Genomic DNA, 16,266 nt, shown 5'->3' on the forward strand with positions numbered 1-16,266 from the left:
AAAGTCTAATAAAAGAAAAAAGAGGAAATGTTTCATTGAACTAACTGAATCCTAGGGAGGTTCTGGCTCAGAATTGCTAAGATTTGTATCAGATCATAAACAAAGTATATTTTGTGCCAGAAATGCAGCTAAGCTGTATCAAGGTAATAACAACCCAAGGAAAAGAGTGTTTGTGCTTCAGTATATAAAAGGCAGGAGGGGTATGAAGCTGCAGTTTCTTTTATATTGTATTACTAAGGCTGGTTTCACACTAGCGTTTTATTGTGCAGCGCATCGTGCGCTAGCAATGTTCCCCTATCTTTAACACGGCAATCGCAGGGCCTTGCGATTGTACGCGCTCATCAGCGTTTAGTGTGCGCTGCGCATTTTACAGGTGTGCGCCCAGACGCGCCATATGCTACATGTTGCATTTTTTGTTCCACCTACATCGTTAAAAAAAATCGCGCGCGCACGTTGTGCGCCCAAAAATAGCATTACACTCTATGTGGTCACTCACCTGTGCTTGGCTGCGTGCACGTCAGCGCCTTGTGCGCGCACGCGATTTGAGTAAACAATGTCTAGACACTTGTCTTATCCTCCCCCTAAACAAGCAACATTGTTTGGGAGGAGTGTAGATAAAAGATGTCTTCAGGGTCAGACAATTAGTCTACAGACAGCCTTGCAGAGACCAGACAAGAACCTACAAGAGCCTTCCACCTGTGGATTCAAGCTTCAGCAGCCAAAATGTGAGTATTCTTCAACATAATGTCTGTGTGTCCTGTACAATTTTATAATGTACTAATGTATTTTTTGTTTTCATTTCAGCATGTCTTCTTCTGGATCACTGTATTCGCCATCTTGGCAAGAACTAGCCCAAGCTGATCGTGAGGTGAGGATGTTGCTGCCTTTGGGTAAGTTTAGCTGCCTCTAGAAATGTGTTTTAATTTTTTTTTTCTTTACAGACATCGGACATGGGCAGTGAAGGAGAAATGCGGGAGTAGTCTGAGCGGGAGGAGCGTAGTTAAGTCGTGGCGAGGAGACGCAATGTTAGTATATAATGTGTTTTTTTTTCTGTCTTTATTTTCATCTTTTATCTTTCTTCTTCTCTGTTTCTTTTTGTATCTTTTTAATTCTCCAAAATTCCAAACATTTTAATTTTTTTTTTTTCTAGGTTCCACAACGGGATGACGAAGAAGTAGTATACATCGACAACGAGCACCTGATCCACCTTGTTGAGGAGCATATCCCGTTGTGGGACAGCCATGACCAGCAGTACAAAGACACAGTGGTGACCCGGCAGCTCTGGAATGAGGTGGCCGCAGTGATGATGGATGGCTGCGACAGCGCCTCTACGAGTTCAAAAAGGGCATTCAGTAAGTATAAAGATGCTCTGTGATACTGCATTGATTTCTGGTCCTGATGGTGCTGTTGTGTTTTTTGCAAGACATATTCTTGCATTAAACACAACAATGCCTTGTGGAAAACAGTGATTGATTTTTGTATTCAACTGCTGCATTGATTTCTGGTCCTGATGGCGCTGTTGTGTTTTTTTGCAAGATATATTCTTGCATTAAACACAACAATGCCTGGTGGAAAACAGTGATTGATTTTTGTATTCAACTGCTGCATTGATTTCTGGTCCTGATGGCGCTGTTGTGTTTTTTTGCAAGATATATTCTTGCATTAAACACAACAATGCCTGGTGGAAAACAGTGATTGATTTTTGTATTCAACTGCTGCATTGATTTCTGGTCCTGATGGTGCTGTTGTGATTTTTTGCAAGATATATTCTTGCATTAAACACAACAATGCCTTGTGGAAAACAGTGATTGATTTTTGTATTCAACTGCTGCATTGATTTCTGGTCCTGATGGTGCTGTTGTGTTTTTTGCAAGATATATTCTTGCATCAAACACAACAATGCCTTGAGGAAAACAGTGATTGATTTTTGTATTCAACTGCTGCATTGATTTCTGGTCCTGATGGTGCTGTTGTGTTTTTTGCAAGATCTATTCTTGCATTAAACACAACAATGCCTTGTGGAAAACAGTGATTGATTTTTGTATTCAGCTGCTGTCTTTAAGCTGCATTGATTTCTGGTCCTGTTGGTGCTGTTGTATTTTTTGCAAGATATATTCTTGCATCAAACACACCAATGCCTGGCGGAAAAACAGTGATTGCTTTTTCAACTGCTGTCTTGATCCTGTTTTCACTCTTGCTCCGGATGATACTGTTGTTTTGGCTGCTACATATATTCTAGCAGGAAACATAACAGTGTCCTCAGGAACAACAGTGACTGCATTGTGTCTATAATTTATTTCTGCTGCAGCATTGACTGTTTGCAAAGTTCTATCAGGTGTGTGTGCTGATAATTATGTTGCCTTCAGTGCATTGTCTAACGTTTTTTTTTGTTTTTTTTCCCCAACAGTGAACAAAATACGCACACATTGGCGCTCGATGAAGGACCGCTTCAACATTGACGTTTGTGCTGAGGGACAGGTTCGGAGTGGTTCAGCGGCAAGGCGCAGAAGAAAGTACCGCTATTATTGAGCGTTGGCTTTCCTGAGACCGGTCCTTGCCAGCAGAGCGTTTTTTTTTGTTTTTTTTGTTATTATTGTGCTTTTCAATTCCACAGGTGATGCTTCTTGTAAATGCATGATACTAATGTTTTCCCTTTCTTTCCACAGCACTTGGAGCAGCACCCTGCAACCTGTCCCGGGAGCGGTTCTTCATCGATCGACCTCGGACCCGTCCCAGCCATCCGACAGCCAGGAAGCATCTTGCAGGTCAGCAACACAGACAGCTGGTGACCAGAAAGCTGGTCCATCAGGTGATCCCCTGTCCAAGGTCTCTGTCACTGGTTATGCGGGCACTACCCGCCAGCGGCAGAGGGACAGGCCTGTCATGCCCGAGTTCATGCTCTTGAGCGAGGCCTTTAAGGGCAGCCTCGAGGCGCTGTCCGCCAGAATGGAAAGCGTTTTTTCCCTGATGGAACGTGGTTTTAACCACATGGAACACCGCTTCCACTCTGTTGACCAGCGCCTTGACCGTCTGGAGGCCGACCTCAACAGACCAGCGCACCATTTTTTCAGTAAAATTGAACAGGGCATGGCGGAACACCTTAGTCCTGAGCAACAGCTGAGTGTGTTACAGGCCTGCAACACTGCTTACTTGCAGGCTATGCAGCAGAATCGGTATGTTCAGCAGTCAGTCAGTGGTGTCATTTCCAACAGTTCCACCGCTGACTCGTTACACATCCCTACCAACTTCTGCTGCATACCACTGCACGGCCACCTGCATTCCCAGCGAAGCCAGACACCACTACACCACCCCAAGTCTGAGTGCTGCTGGACACTCCTCCGCCACCACCACTATGGCCAGCGCTGCTCCTGTATGGAGCAGCACTACCGCCACAGCACCACCAGCTTGGAGCCAAACCTCCACAGAACCTGCTTGGGCCACCGACACCACCAGTCAACATGAAAGGAGCACCGCCAGCACTCCTCAGCAAAAGAGCACCGCCAGCACTCCTCATCAAAGGAGCACCGCCAGCACTCCTCATCAAAGGAGCACTGCCAGCACTCCTCATCAAAGGAGCACCGCCAGCACTCCTCATCAAAGGAGCACCACCAGCACTCCTCATCCAAGGAGCACCACCACCACTCCTCATCTTAAGAGCACCGTCACAAATTCTACTCCTCGGAGTCCCCCAAGAACTTCGGCTGAGATCCCAGACAGGCAGCCTCCTTCTAGGAGCACCGACACGACAACTTCTTTGAGCACCGACCCAACTTTGTCCCCTTCTAGGAGCACCGCCACTGCCACTTCTAGCAGCACCGCCACCGCCACCACAGAGCAGCAAAGGGGTGATCCCCATTCGCTATTTTACAGGGCAATGCCACAGTCCACCATCACCAAGCGGTCGAGCAATGTAAGGCGGTCACAGGGTGCACGTCGGTCCGGGCAGGATACTCCAGTGGCAAAGAAAAGGAAAAAAAAAACTTTGTTCGTCCATCCAGCCTCTCCTCCTAATGTGTCTCAACCTGCCTCCATGTCCATTCCAGAGCTCCCTTCCCCCAGTATTTTCGTCGCCCCTTCTCCTAGAACCCCTTCCTCAACCTCCAGTCGTTCCTCGTCTCTCCACACACCCAAAGTATCCCAATCTTCCCCCGAACGTCATTCCTAATAAAAAAAAAAATTATTTTATTTTTTGTTAAAAAATAAATGTGCAATTGTGCTTTCAAAATATTTGGATTGGTTACTGTGTCAATCGACAACTACACACACTGCGCCGTACACTTAGCGTTTTTGCCACCAGATATCTCTATTACTGAGACATGTCTCGTGTCAGTCTTGGAGATATGTGTTGTCAACGAAACCAATCTACATGACTTGTCTTTTCCACAACAGTGTCTACATTCTAGTAATATTGCACAGACTGGATCCAGCAGGGTTCCACAATTACAGTCCTCAAGGGACACCAACAGATCATGTTGTATGGAATCCTCTTTTTTTTGGCTCTTGTAAAGCAGTTATCAAAAGAGCTATGGATTTCATGACAGCATGAACTGGTGGTGGACCTTGAGGACTGGAGTTGGGGAACCCTGCTGGATCCAGCCTATGCAATATTACAAGAATGAAGAGACTGATGTGGAAAAAAAATGTAATGTAGATAATAAAAGGCAAGGAACTATAGATATACCTTGTAATTTACCACATACTCTATTACGTGTTTGTTGAAGAAACAGATTAATGATGGTGAAAATAAATGTTCTATCTAGTTGACAAATACCCTGACCTTGCATCACTATGACACCTGGGCAGGTGAATAGAGTTTGAACCTGCAGCGTTGCTTAACTCTCCATATATTTTGCAGAAGAGTGTAGTGATGCTGCAGTTTAACCCCTTCACCCCCAAGGGTGGTTTGCACGTTCATGACCGGGCCAATTTTTACAATTCTGACCACTGTACCTTTATGAGGTCATAATTCTGGAACGCTTCCATGGATCCCGGTGATTCTGACACTGTTTTCTCGAGACATATTGTACTTCATGTTAGTGGTAAAATTTCATTCAAATAACTTGCGTTTATTTGTGAGAAAAACGGAAATTTGGCGAAAATTTTGAAAATTTCGCAATTTTCCAACTTTGAATTTTTATGCCCTTAAATCACAGAGATATGGCACACAAAAAACTTGATAAGTAACATTTCCCACATGTTTACTTTACATCAGCACAATTTTGGAACCAAAATTTTTTTTTGTTAGGAAGTTATAAGGGTTAAAAGTTGACCAGCGATTTCTCATTTTTACAACACCATTTTATTTTTACGGACCACATCACATTTGAAGTCACTTTGAGGGGTCTATATCGCAGAAAATACCCAAAACTGACACCATTCTAAAAACTGCACCCCTTAAGGTGCTCAAAACCACATTCAAGAAGTTTATTAACCCTTTAGGTGCGTCACAGGAATTTTTTTGAATATTTAAAAAAAAATGAACATCTAACTTTTTTCACAAAAAAAATACTTCAGGTTCAATTTTTTTTATTTTACCAAGGGTAACAGGAGAAATTGGACTGCAAAAGTTATTGTGCAAATTGTCCTGAGTACGCTGATACCTGATATGTGGGGGGGAATGACTGTTTCGGCGCATGGCAGAGCTCAGAATGGAAGGAGCGTCGTTTGACTTTTTCAATGCAAAATTGGCTGGAAATCAGATCGGACGCCATGTCACGTTTGGAGAGTCCCTGATGTACCTAAACAGTGGAAACCCCCTACAAGTGACCCCATTTTGGAAACTACACCCCCAAAGGAACTTATCTAGATATGTGGTGAGAACTTTGAACCCACAAGGGCTTTACAGAAGTTTATAACGTACAGCGGTACAATTAAAAAATCATATTTTTTCCACAAAAATGATCTTTTCACCCCAATTTTTATTTTCTCAAGGGTAACAGGACCCTAAAAGTTATTGTGCAATTTGTCCTGAGTACGCCGATACCCCACATGTGGGGGTAAACCACTATTTGGGAGCATGGCAGAGCTCGGAAGGGAAGCAGCGCCATTTGACGTTTTTGGCTGGAATTGAGATCGGACATCTTGTCGCGATTGGAAAACCCGTGATGTACTCCCCACAAGTGACCCCATTTTGGACACTAGACCCCCCACGGAACTTATCTAGATGTGTGGTGAGCACTTTGAACCCCCAAGTGCTTCACAGAAGTTTATAACGCTCGGACGTGAAAATAAAAAAATCATTTTTTTCCACAAAAATGATATATTTGCCCCCAATTTTTTATTTTCCTAAGGGTAACAGGAGAAAATGGACCCCAAAAATTGTTTTGCAATTTGACCTGAGTAAGCTGATACCCTACATGTGCGGGTAAAACACTGTTTGGGCGCATGGCAGAGCTTGGAAGGGAAGGAGCACTGTTTGACTTTTTCAACTCAGAATTGGCTGGAATTGAGATCAGACGCCATGTTGCATTTGGAGAGCCCCTGATGTGCCCAAACAGTGGAAACCCCCAATTCTAACTCCAACCCGAACCCCAACACACCCCTAACCCTAATCTTAGCCCTAACCCTAACCCTAGCCCTAACCCTAACCCTAACCCTAAAGGAAAAATGGAAATAAATACTTTTTTTAATTTTATTATTTTTCCCTAACTAAGGGGGTGATAACGGGGGGTTTGATTTACTATTTATGGCGGTTTTTATATTTGGCAGCTGTCGCACGCTAAAAGACGCTTTTTATTGTAAAAATAGTTTTTGCATCACCACATATTGAGAGCTATAATTTTTCCGTATTTGACCCACCGAGTCATGTGAGGTCTTATTTTTTGCGGGACAAGTTGACGTTTTTATTGGTACCATTTTCGGGCACGTGACATTTTTTGATCGCTTTTTATTCTGATTTTTGGGATGCAGAATGAACAAAAACCAGCGTTTCATGAATTTCTTTTGAGGGGGTGCGTTTACACCGTTCCGCGTGCGATAAAATTGATAAAGCGGTTTTATTCTTCGGGTCAGTACGGTTACAGCGATACCTCATTTAGGTCGTTTTTTTATGTTTTATGCAATAAAAGCTATTTTATATAAAAAATAATTATTTTTGCATCGCTTTATTCTGCGAGCTATAACTTTTTTATTTTTTCGCTGATGATGCTGTGTGGTGGCTCGTTTTTTGCATTTGCGGGACAAGATGACGATTTCAGTGGTACCATGGATATTTATATGTGTCTTTTTCATCGCGCGTTATTACACTTTTTGTTTGGCGGTATGATAATAAATCGTTATTTTTTGCTTCGTTTTTTATTTTTATTTTTTAAGGGGTTCGCTAAAGGGGTTAACTAATGGGACAGTTTTATAGGGCGGGTCGTTACGGACGCGGCGATACCTAATATGTGTACTTTTATTGTTTTTTTTATTTCCAAAAAATGGATTTATTTGGGGGAATATTTTTTTTTTTTCTAATTTATTTGGCGATTTTTTTAAATTTATTTTAACACTTTTTTTTATTTTTTTTTTAACTTTATTAAATAGTCCCAGGTGGGACATCACTGTCCTGTGACAGATCGCTGATCTGTCACATCACAGATCACTGTGACAGATCAGCGATCTGTCACAGGCAGTGCAGAAGGCTTCCTCATGCCTGCGCTTTGCAGGCACTGAGGAAGCCAGCTTCCTGCAGGCCCCCGAAGGCCCCCGTCGCCATCTTGGATTCGGGGGCCTGCAGGAAAGGAGCCCCCCGCAGCAGCGCTGCACATTGCGCTGCCGTGGGGGGCTCAGGGAAGCACGGAGGGAGCCCCCTCCCTGCCGATGCTTCCCTTTAACCCCCGGTACACCGCGATCATGTTTGATCGCGGTGTGCAAGGGGTTAACGTGTCGGGGGCGGTCCGTGACCGCCCCTGACACATTGTGCCGGGTGTCAGCTGTGACACCACGTGGGCGCCGCTGATCGCGGTAGACGTACTATCCCGTCCATGGGCATAGGGGCCCGGGTCCCATAGACGGGATAGTACGTCGGATGTCAGGAAGGGGTTAATCTGTATTGTAATGCCCATTTGATAAGTATTCAGCATGACACAAGGCCTGGGTATTTTACCAGTGTGCTTTCTAAATGAAAGCCATAGTGGTGTTATATTTTTGTAAAAACACCCCATGTGACACAGTTGCATTATCTCCACAGTCGCTGTTAATTGAACACACATTGTAGAGATTATAAAGGTAATACAACTTGTGTGTGTATGTATAGTCACCTACTCAGGAGTATTAGTGAATTCAGGATGCACAAAACACAGTATCATAACTTCACTGATACACCTGAATACTTGCTAATGGTATTGGGAGTGTAAAAACAGAGAATGCACTCAGTACAGGTATCAAAACATTTTTTTTATTAACATACCAACAACATGTAACAAAAAGGTTTTTTTATTAACATACGAACAAGAAATTTTTTTTACACCATTTGCTCTTGCCATTCCACCCGTCCTACATCTGAGTTGAAGTAGGCCGCAAATTGGTCCCTCATTTGGCCAACTTCAACGGATGACCTGAGAGGCTGCTGTGTAAATTCAGGCAATGGATTAGGAGCAACATCATCAAGATCTAAGTTCGGGTGCTCACGAGAAAGTACAAAGTTATGTAGAACAACACAGGTCTTGACCACCTCATCCACTGTTTCCAGTTTCAGATTAATAGCTGTGTCAAGAATGCGCCATCTAGATACAAGTATACCAAATGCACACTCTACTGTTCTCCTGGCCCTGGTGAGCCTGTAATTAAAAATTCTTTTGTTGAGGTTCAAGTCCCGGCTGGAGTAGGGTTTGAGCAGAATTTGGCACATCTGCAATGCTTCATCACCAACCATTACAAAGGGCTGTGGCGGACCTTCGGTGTTGGGAAGAGGCCGTGGCATGGGGAAATTGAAGTTGTTGCCATACAACCTCCTGCCCATGTGTTAGGCGTCAGATTTCTACCTCTTCTATGTTGAAATCTGGACGCTTACATTCTGCAGTCTCCTCGCTGCTGCAGAGGAGATTGCAGAGGAGAGTGCCCTGCGGCAACTCTCTCCAGAGGCTAAGTCCTCTGTTCCCTCAACTGAGCATGCTCATGGGACGAACTCCCATTGGAGTTCGGGAGTCAGGTGCTCAGGTCCTGTGTCGAATCCTATTGGCTCCTCTTGGAGCCTTGGAGATTTCTGGAAGGTCCTGTTTGGTATAAAAAGTGCACATGACTGTTCCGCCATGCGCTAGTATTTCTTACTTGCTGCTGTATGTATGTTGATGAATGCTTGGACTGGTGACTGACTCTTAAGAAAGCCCTTCCCTCTGATAATACGATTGTGTGAGTGTTGGGATCAGGCCAATAGCAGCGCCTGCGCCAGAGCGCTTATGCTCCATCTACCTCAGCAGCTAGCGTCCAGCATCGTGCTTACGATATAGCGGTGCCTTGTCTGCGGCTCAGTTCACGCCGCGCTGCGGTTGCAGTTCTGCCAGGCGTTCGCAGTTGCGACGCCACGCACCTTATTTTACGGTAGGTCTAGACGGAGTAGTCCTGCTGTCTAAGGCTACTCCTGTGACTCTTAATACCGTGTCTGCTTCGCTGAGAGTCTGTGACCTTGAACAGACTCAGCGTTTTGTATATGCTTTTTGCCTGCAGCTCTGTGAGCACAACAGAGCTTGCCTCAGTGCACATAGGGTGCAGTTCAACCCTGTGCACATTTCCGCCATAGTGCTCTGCCTCTTTAGCAGCGGTTTTTCCATCCAACGCACGGTGGACCCCGAGTGGCGAAGGCACTTTATTTATTTTTTATTTAGTGTCTTCCGCCAATCCTAACACCATGTGTGAGTTCTTAAAAGCCTGGGAGTCATTCCCACGGCCAAATGCCCCAATGTCCACTGCAATAAACATACAGTCTGCATCCGCAATGGCCATCAGTACAGTAGAAAAGTACTTTTTGTAGTTGTAGTACTCAGAGCCTGTTCTTTTGGGCTTGATAATCTGGATGTGTTTCCCATCAACCGCTCCCAAACAGTTAGGGAAATTGCAGACAGTCCAGAATCTTTCGGAGATTTCCAACCACTTTTCTGTGGTTGGCAGGGGCATGAATTCGGGACAAAGAACGTTCCACAAAGCCCGGCAGGTGTCCGCTACAATTCCAGACAACATGGAGATTCCAATCCGGTACTGGAAGTGCAGTGAGGAGAGGGTCTCTCCAGTAGCCAGGAATCTGTGACACAAAGAAAAAAACAAAAATTAATATTTGCGTATATGGATTTTTTTACACACGTTAATTAGAAAAAAATTATATATATGCAGCCTTTGGTTCAATACATGCCATCAAAAAATTACCGCAGCCTTTAGTTAACTACATGGCAGAACTATAATTCTGCCAGATTTGGAAGAGTACTTGTCACAACCAAGAAAAATCTGCAGACATTGGTTTAGCAAAACAACGTACCTTAATGTGACCAGGAGTCGTTCCTCAGGAGTAATCGCACGCCGGAGCTGCGTGTTCTGTCTCCGGATGACTTCTTGTACCCGACCAAGCAAATAGTTAAAGGTTTCTTGGGTCATCCGGGTATAATCCGTAAATTTCTCCGGGTTTGCCTGTAGCTTGCTGAAGAGGGTGTGGTACGCTCCATGGCTCTCCTGGAGTTCAATAATGGGATGTATCCACAAACGCCGCTGCTGCCGTCTTCGCTGCCTCTCTCTCCCTCTGTTCATAGCCTGCAACTGCATAAGCCTGAGCCGTCCTCATGTCCAGATCCAAGTCACAGTAAAAACTCTTCCAACGCAGATCCATGTTTCTCAAGTCAAATGCAAGCATATGTGAAGAATTCAGCTGTAAACAGGGGCTATATAAAGAATTTCCATGAGACACGCTCACTGGTGTCCCATTGGTGGAGTGTGTTGCAAGAATTTTTCAAGGATTTTTTCTCCTGTTTATTGCGTGTAAAAAATGCAAACGCATGAAAACGCTGCGATTTTTTGTCATTATGCGCACAATAATGCTACAAAAAAACGCAGCGTTTACAAGTGTTTGCATGCGCTTTTGACATGCGTTTCATGTGCGCTCGGTACACTGCGCAAAAAGGCGCAAGTGTGAAACTAGCCCAAAACACTTAATGAGGAAAGAGGATTGGGCAGTATGGGGTAGACATTGACACACAGCCACACTCTTACATTTTAACAGCAAAAATCTGCCTACCGGCAAGCATGTAAAGTGACTAAATATGGACGAGAACACTGCCATTCTTCTGGTAGCTGGGAGTCCTTATCAAATATATACTGTGGATAAAAATACCCCTTTTAATTTTTTATGACAATGGTTATGCACCCCTGGTCCCGTGGCCACAATTCAAATTCTGACCCTGTCATTTTGCTCCTGTGTTAGAACACCAGGGAATGTATGGACAATAAGATTAAAAGGGGGCAATAAATGACAATAAAGAAAGTGTTTATTGTATTAAAGCAAGAGAACAGTAACAGGACAGTATAAAAATTATAGAGGAAAAAATAAATTGTGTAATGAACTAATAAAAGCAAAAAAAAACATTGAAACAGAGAGACTCATTGAAGAATAAAATGAAAATAATCCCAAAGTATTCTTCAGTTATATGAATAATAAAGCTATATTCACACAGGATTGTTCTAATGCCTTTTTGATGCATTGTTATTTGCATTTTTTTTTAGACATTAATTTGAATAGTGAATAGAAAGAAATGCAGATACCTCAAAAACAGTACTATAGATAAACCACCAGGCCTTGACTGGATTCAGCCCGAGGATTCCATAATAACAGCGTCTGTTCCACAGGATTGGCGCCTGGCAAATGTGGTGCCAATAATCAAAAACTGAGGCCAGTAGTTTTAACTTCTATTGCTAGAAAAATATTTGAAGATTTTGCAATAGATGCTATATTAGAGTGTATCAAGGAGTAGGCTAAGGTCTAGTCTATATGGACTTTTTCAAAGGTGTTTGATAAGCTGCCCCATAAAAAAATGGTACCTAAAATAAAAATGATGGGACTAGTGATTAATATGTGTTAATGGGATAACAGATAGAAAACAGAGTATGGTTATCATTGGAACACACTTTGATTGGGTATCAGTTATCAGTGGGATACCAAAAGGGTCAGTATTGGACCATCTTCTTTTTAATATGTTTAAAGGGGTTTTACAATCTTGAGACTCAAGTCGGCAGTCAATTTATGTGACTGTATACTGTGATAAATGTAACACACACTCACTCTTGGGTAACGGAAAAAGGGAAAACCTACTTGTAATGATAAGTAAGATATAACTTTTCAGGAACATTCCAGAATCTTCCATTCTCTAAACTACAGTAGAATTTGCCTGTCACAAAGTTGCAAACCCTCCTTTCTCCCCCAGCTCTACACACATTGCAGCTGGTGGCTGCATCTGTAACAGGACACCAGACACTTCCTGTGCCAGCATTTCTCTCCTCTCCAGCTAAGGAATGTTAATTAAGCTAAGGGGAAAGAATGTCTTTGTTTAAAGCACCATGCGGCTGGATATAAGTATGGGTAATATTAAAGAGACTGGATCGTGAAAACGATACGAGACAGAGATATAAAAATCCCATATCTGCATAGGACAGGAAACCAGCGTTCTGGCCCATAATTTTCACGGTTCCAGCACCCACAGAAACCAAGAACTGGATTTCTCCTAAACGGTGTGACATAATTACGCATGTTTGGTCTTGAATTATTGTCCTCGACAGGCTAAAAAGAATGATACCATGTGCGTGTTTATATGAGGTACCCTTTGTGAGACATTGACAGGATTCTCTGGTGTCGAGAGTAGGCAAGTATGCAATTTACATACACCCAGCCACATTTTGACTAGACATGGTGGTCTCCTTCAATTTACTTGCAAATCACATACTTGCGGTCATGTGCCTGCCTGCTCCTTGGCATCAGAGAATTCTGACAGAATATTGTTAGCAAGGAGGAGTTAGCTATTAACATGGATTTATTTCCCTAAAATTATTCTTTTATTTATTATACATTTTGGTAGCACTATACAATATCTAGGGTCCACTGAAGAAGCCGGTGGCTGCAGCTGTAACTGTGCCCGCTGCTAAAGAGAAATAAATATTCACTGCACTGGTAGTGAATATTCATTTCTCTTATAGCAGGCACAATTACAGCCACAGCTGCCAGCTTCCAGCACACATCCTACTTACCTTTCTGTGCGCTCTCGCTGCATCTCATTTGTTCCGGCTTCCAGCAGCTCTTCCAGCTGACAGATGACATGGCCCTGCTCATTATGGTAATGAATATTCACGCCTCTACACTCCCATCAGCGTGGAGTGAATATTCATTACCTTAATGAGCGGGGCCACATAATCGCTCAGCAGGAAGAGCTGCTGGCTCTGGAACGATATGCAGAGAGGGCGTGCAAGAAGGTAAGTAGGATGTTTTTTTTTATGGGAACCATGCATACAAGGATAGGGGAAAGGAGCCATGTATACAAGGTTGGGGGATAACGAGCCATGCATACAAGCATAGGGGATAAGGAGCCATGCATACAAGGACAGGGACAGGGGAGCCATGCATACTTGGATAGGGGATGAGGGGACAATGCATACCCGGCTTATACTCCAGTCAATAAGTTTACCCAGTTTTTCAAGGTAAAATTAAGTGCCTCGGCTTATACTCGGGTTGACTTATACTCGAGTATATACAGTAGTTATCTTTCCTCTGGTGCTGCTGACATTTGTTATTTACCCATTACATTTACCTCATCCCCTCCTACTCATTTCATTGTTCATTGTGCATTTTTAAAATATATTTGCTTATATGTTCTAAATAAAGATTTATAATTCTTTACCATCTTTTTTTGGATATATATTTTTGTGAATAGGCTGACATATAGAGTGATTGCTGACTTGAACCCCAAGCCTGGGCAACTCCTTTAATGGAATGTGTGGACCAAGAAAGGTTATCAAACTTGGGGATATTCAACTTGGGAAAGTGATAGATTAGGGGCAATCTAATTACAATGCAGAAATATATTAACAGACAATACAAAGATTTGTAAAATGGTCTCTTTACACCGAGGCCTACAACAAGGACAAAGAAACATCCTCTATGTCTAGAGGGATTAATCATCACAGAAAACAATTATAGACTGTAAAAGCATTGAGACTATAACAATCTCTGCCACATTTAATGGTCAATTAACCAAATGAGTTCAAGGAGGACCTGGATGCCTTTCTTGATAAAAAGTCATATTTCTGGTTTTGAGTTCTAGCCTCTGCGATGGGTTATTGATCCAGGTAACTAGTCTGATTGGCATATGTGGAATAGGAAAGGAATGTTTCACTCATTTGGAGCAGTTAGCATTCCTATGAAGTCCTTTCTTTCATCTGGATCAGTATATTAAAAGGGATATCTGGGACTTTACAAAAAAAAGGCATGTAGTTGCTAACAGAGACAACTACCTGTCTGTTGTACCCAGTGCCGGTCCATGACAGCTCCTGCCGGAGATTTAGCTGCTCCCTGTCAACAGTGCAGCAGTATCTCTTCCCATTGACAGGGTGGGACTACTGGCGTCATGCTGATTGACAGCTAGCATCCCCCAATTAGGCAGCGGAAAGCAGGCTGTCAATCAGCATGACGCCAGTAGTCCCAACCGGTCAATGGAAGAGAAACTGCTGAACTGTTGACAGGGAGTAGCTGAATCTCTGGTAGGAGCGGTCAATGACCGAGAACAACAAACATGTACAGTGGGGCAAAAAAGTATTTAGTCAGTCGGCAATAGTGCAAGATCCACCACTTAAAAAGACGAGAGGCATCTGTAATTTACATCATAGGTAGACCTCAACTATGGGAGACAAACTGAGAAAAAAAAATCCAGAAAATCACATTGTCTGTTTTTTTTTTTCATTTTATTTGCATATTATGGTGGAAAATAAGTATTTGGTCAGAAACAAAATTTCATCTCAATACTTTGTGATATATCCTTTGTTGGCAATGACAGAGGTCAAACGTTTTCTGTAAGTCTTCACAAGGTTGCCACACACTGTTGTTGGTATGTTGGCCCATTCCTCCATGCAGATCTCCTCTAGAGCAGTGATGTTTTTGGCTTTTCGCTTGGCAACACGGACTTTCAACTCCCTCCAAAGGTTTTCTATAGGGTTGAGATCTGGAGACTGGCTAGGCCACTCCAGGACCTTGAAATGCTTCTTACGAAGCCACTCCTTCGTTGCCCTGGCGGTGTGCTTTGGATCATTGTCATGTTGAAAGACCCAGCCACGTTTCATATTCAATGCCCTTGCTGATGGAAGGAGGTTTGCACTCAAAATCTCACGATACATGGCCCCATTCATTCTTTCATGTACCCGGATCAGTCGTCCTGGCCCCTTTGCAGAGAAACAGCCCCAAAGCATGATGTTTCCACCACCATGCTTTACAGTAGGTATGGTGTTTGATGGATGCAACTCAGTATTCTTTTTCCTCCAAACACGACAAGTTGTGTTTCTACCAAACAGTTCCAGTTTGGTTTCATCAGACCATAGGACATTCTCCCAAAACTCCTCTGGATCATCCAAATGCTCTCTAGCAAACTTCAGACGGGCCCGAACATGTACAGGCTTAAGCAGTGGGACACATCTGGCACTGCAGGATCTGAGTCCATGGTGGCGTAGTGTGTTACTTATGGTAGGCCTTGTTACATTGGTCCCAGCTCTCTGCAGTTCATTCACTAGGTCCCCCCGCGTGGTTCTGGGATTTTTGCTCACCGTTCTTGTGATCATTCTGACCCCATGGGGTGGGATTTTGCGTGGAGCACCAGATCGAGGGAGATTATCAGTGGTCTTGTATGTCTTCCATTTTCTAATTATTGCTCCCACAGTTGATTTCTTCACTCCAAGCTGGTTGGCTATTGCAGATTCTGTCTTCCCAGCCTGGTGCAGGGCTACAATTTTGTTTCTGGTGTCCTTTGACAGCTCTTTGGTCTTCACCATAGTGGAGTTTGGAGTCAGACTGTTTGAGGGTGTGCACAGGTGTCTTTTTATACTGATAACAACTTTAAACAGGTGCCATTACTACAGGTAATGAGTGGAGGAAAGAGGAGACTCTTAAAGAAGAAGTTACAGGTCTGTGAGAGCCAGAAATCTTGATTGCTTGTTTCTGACCAAATACTTATTTTCCACCATAATATGCAAATAAAATGAAAAAAAAACAGACAATGTGATTTTCTGGATTTTTTTTTCTCAGTTTGTCTCCCATAGTTGAGGTCTACCTATGAT

General features: G+C 43.3%; 1 protein-coding gene across 1 annotated transcript in view; it reads right to left on the bottom strand.

The window, feature by feature from the left end:
* Window positions 1–16,266, bottom strand: part of LRRC75A (leucine rich repeat containing 75A) — a 478,221-nt gene that overhangs the window by 171,812 nt on the left and 290,143 nt on the right. The window lies entirely within an intron of this gene.

The sequence above is a fragment of the Dendrobates tinctorius genome, unplaced genomic scaffold, assembly GCF_039654945.1.
Source record: "Dendrobates tinctorius isolate UK_male_01 unplaced genomic scaffold, ASM3965494v1 ptg000016l, whole genome shotgun sequence".
In the NCBI taxonomy this organism is placed as follows: Eukaryota; Metazoa; Chordata; class Amphibia; order Anura; family Dendrobatidae; genus Dendrobates; species Dendrobates tinctorius.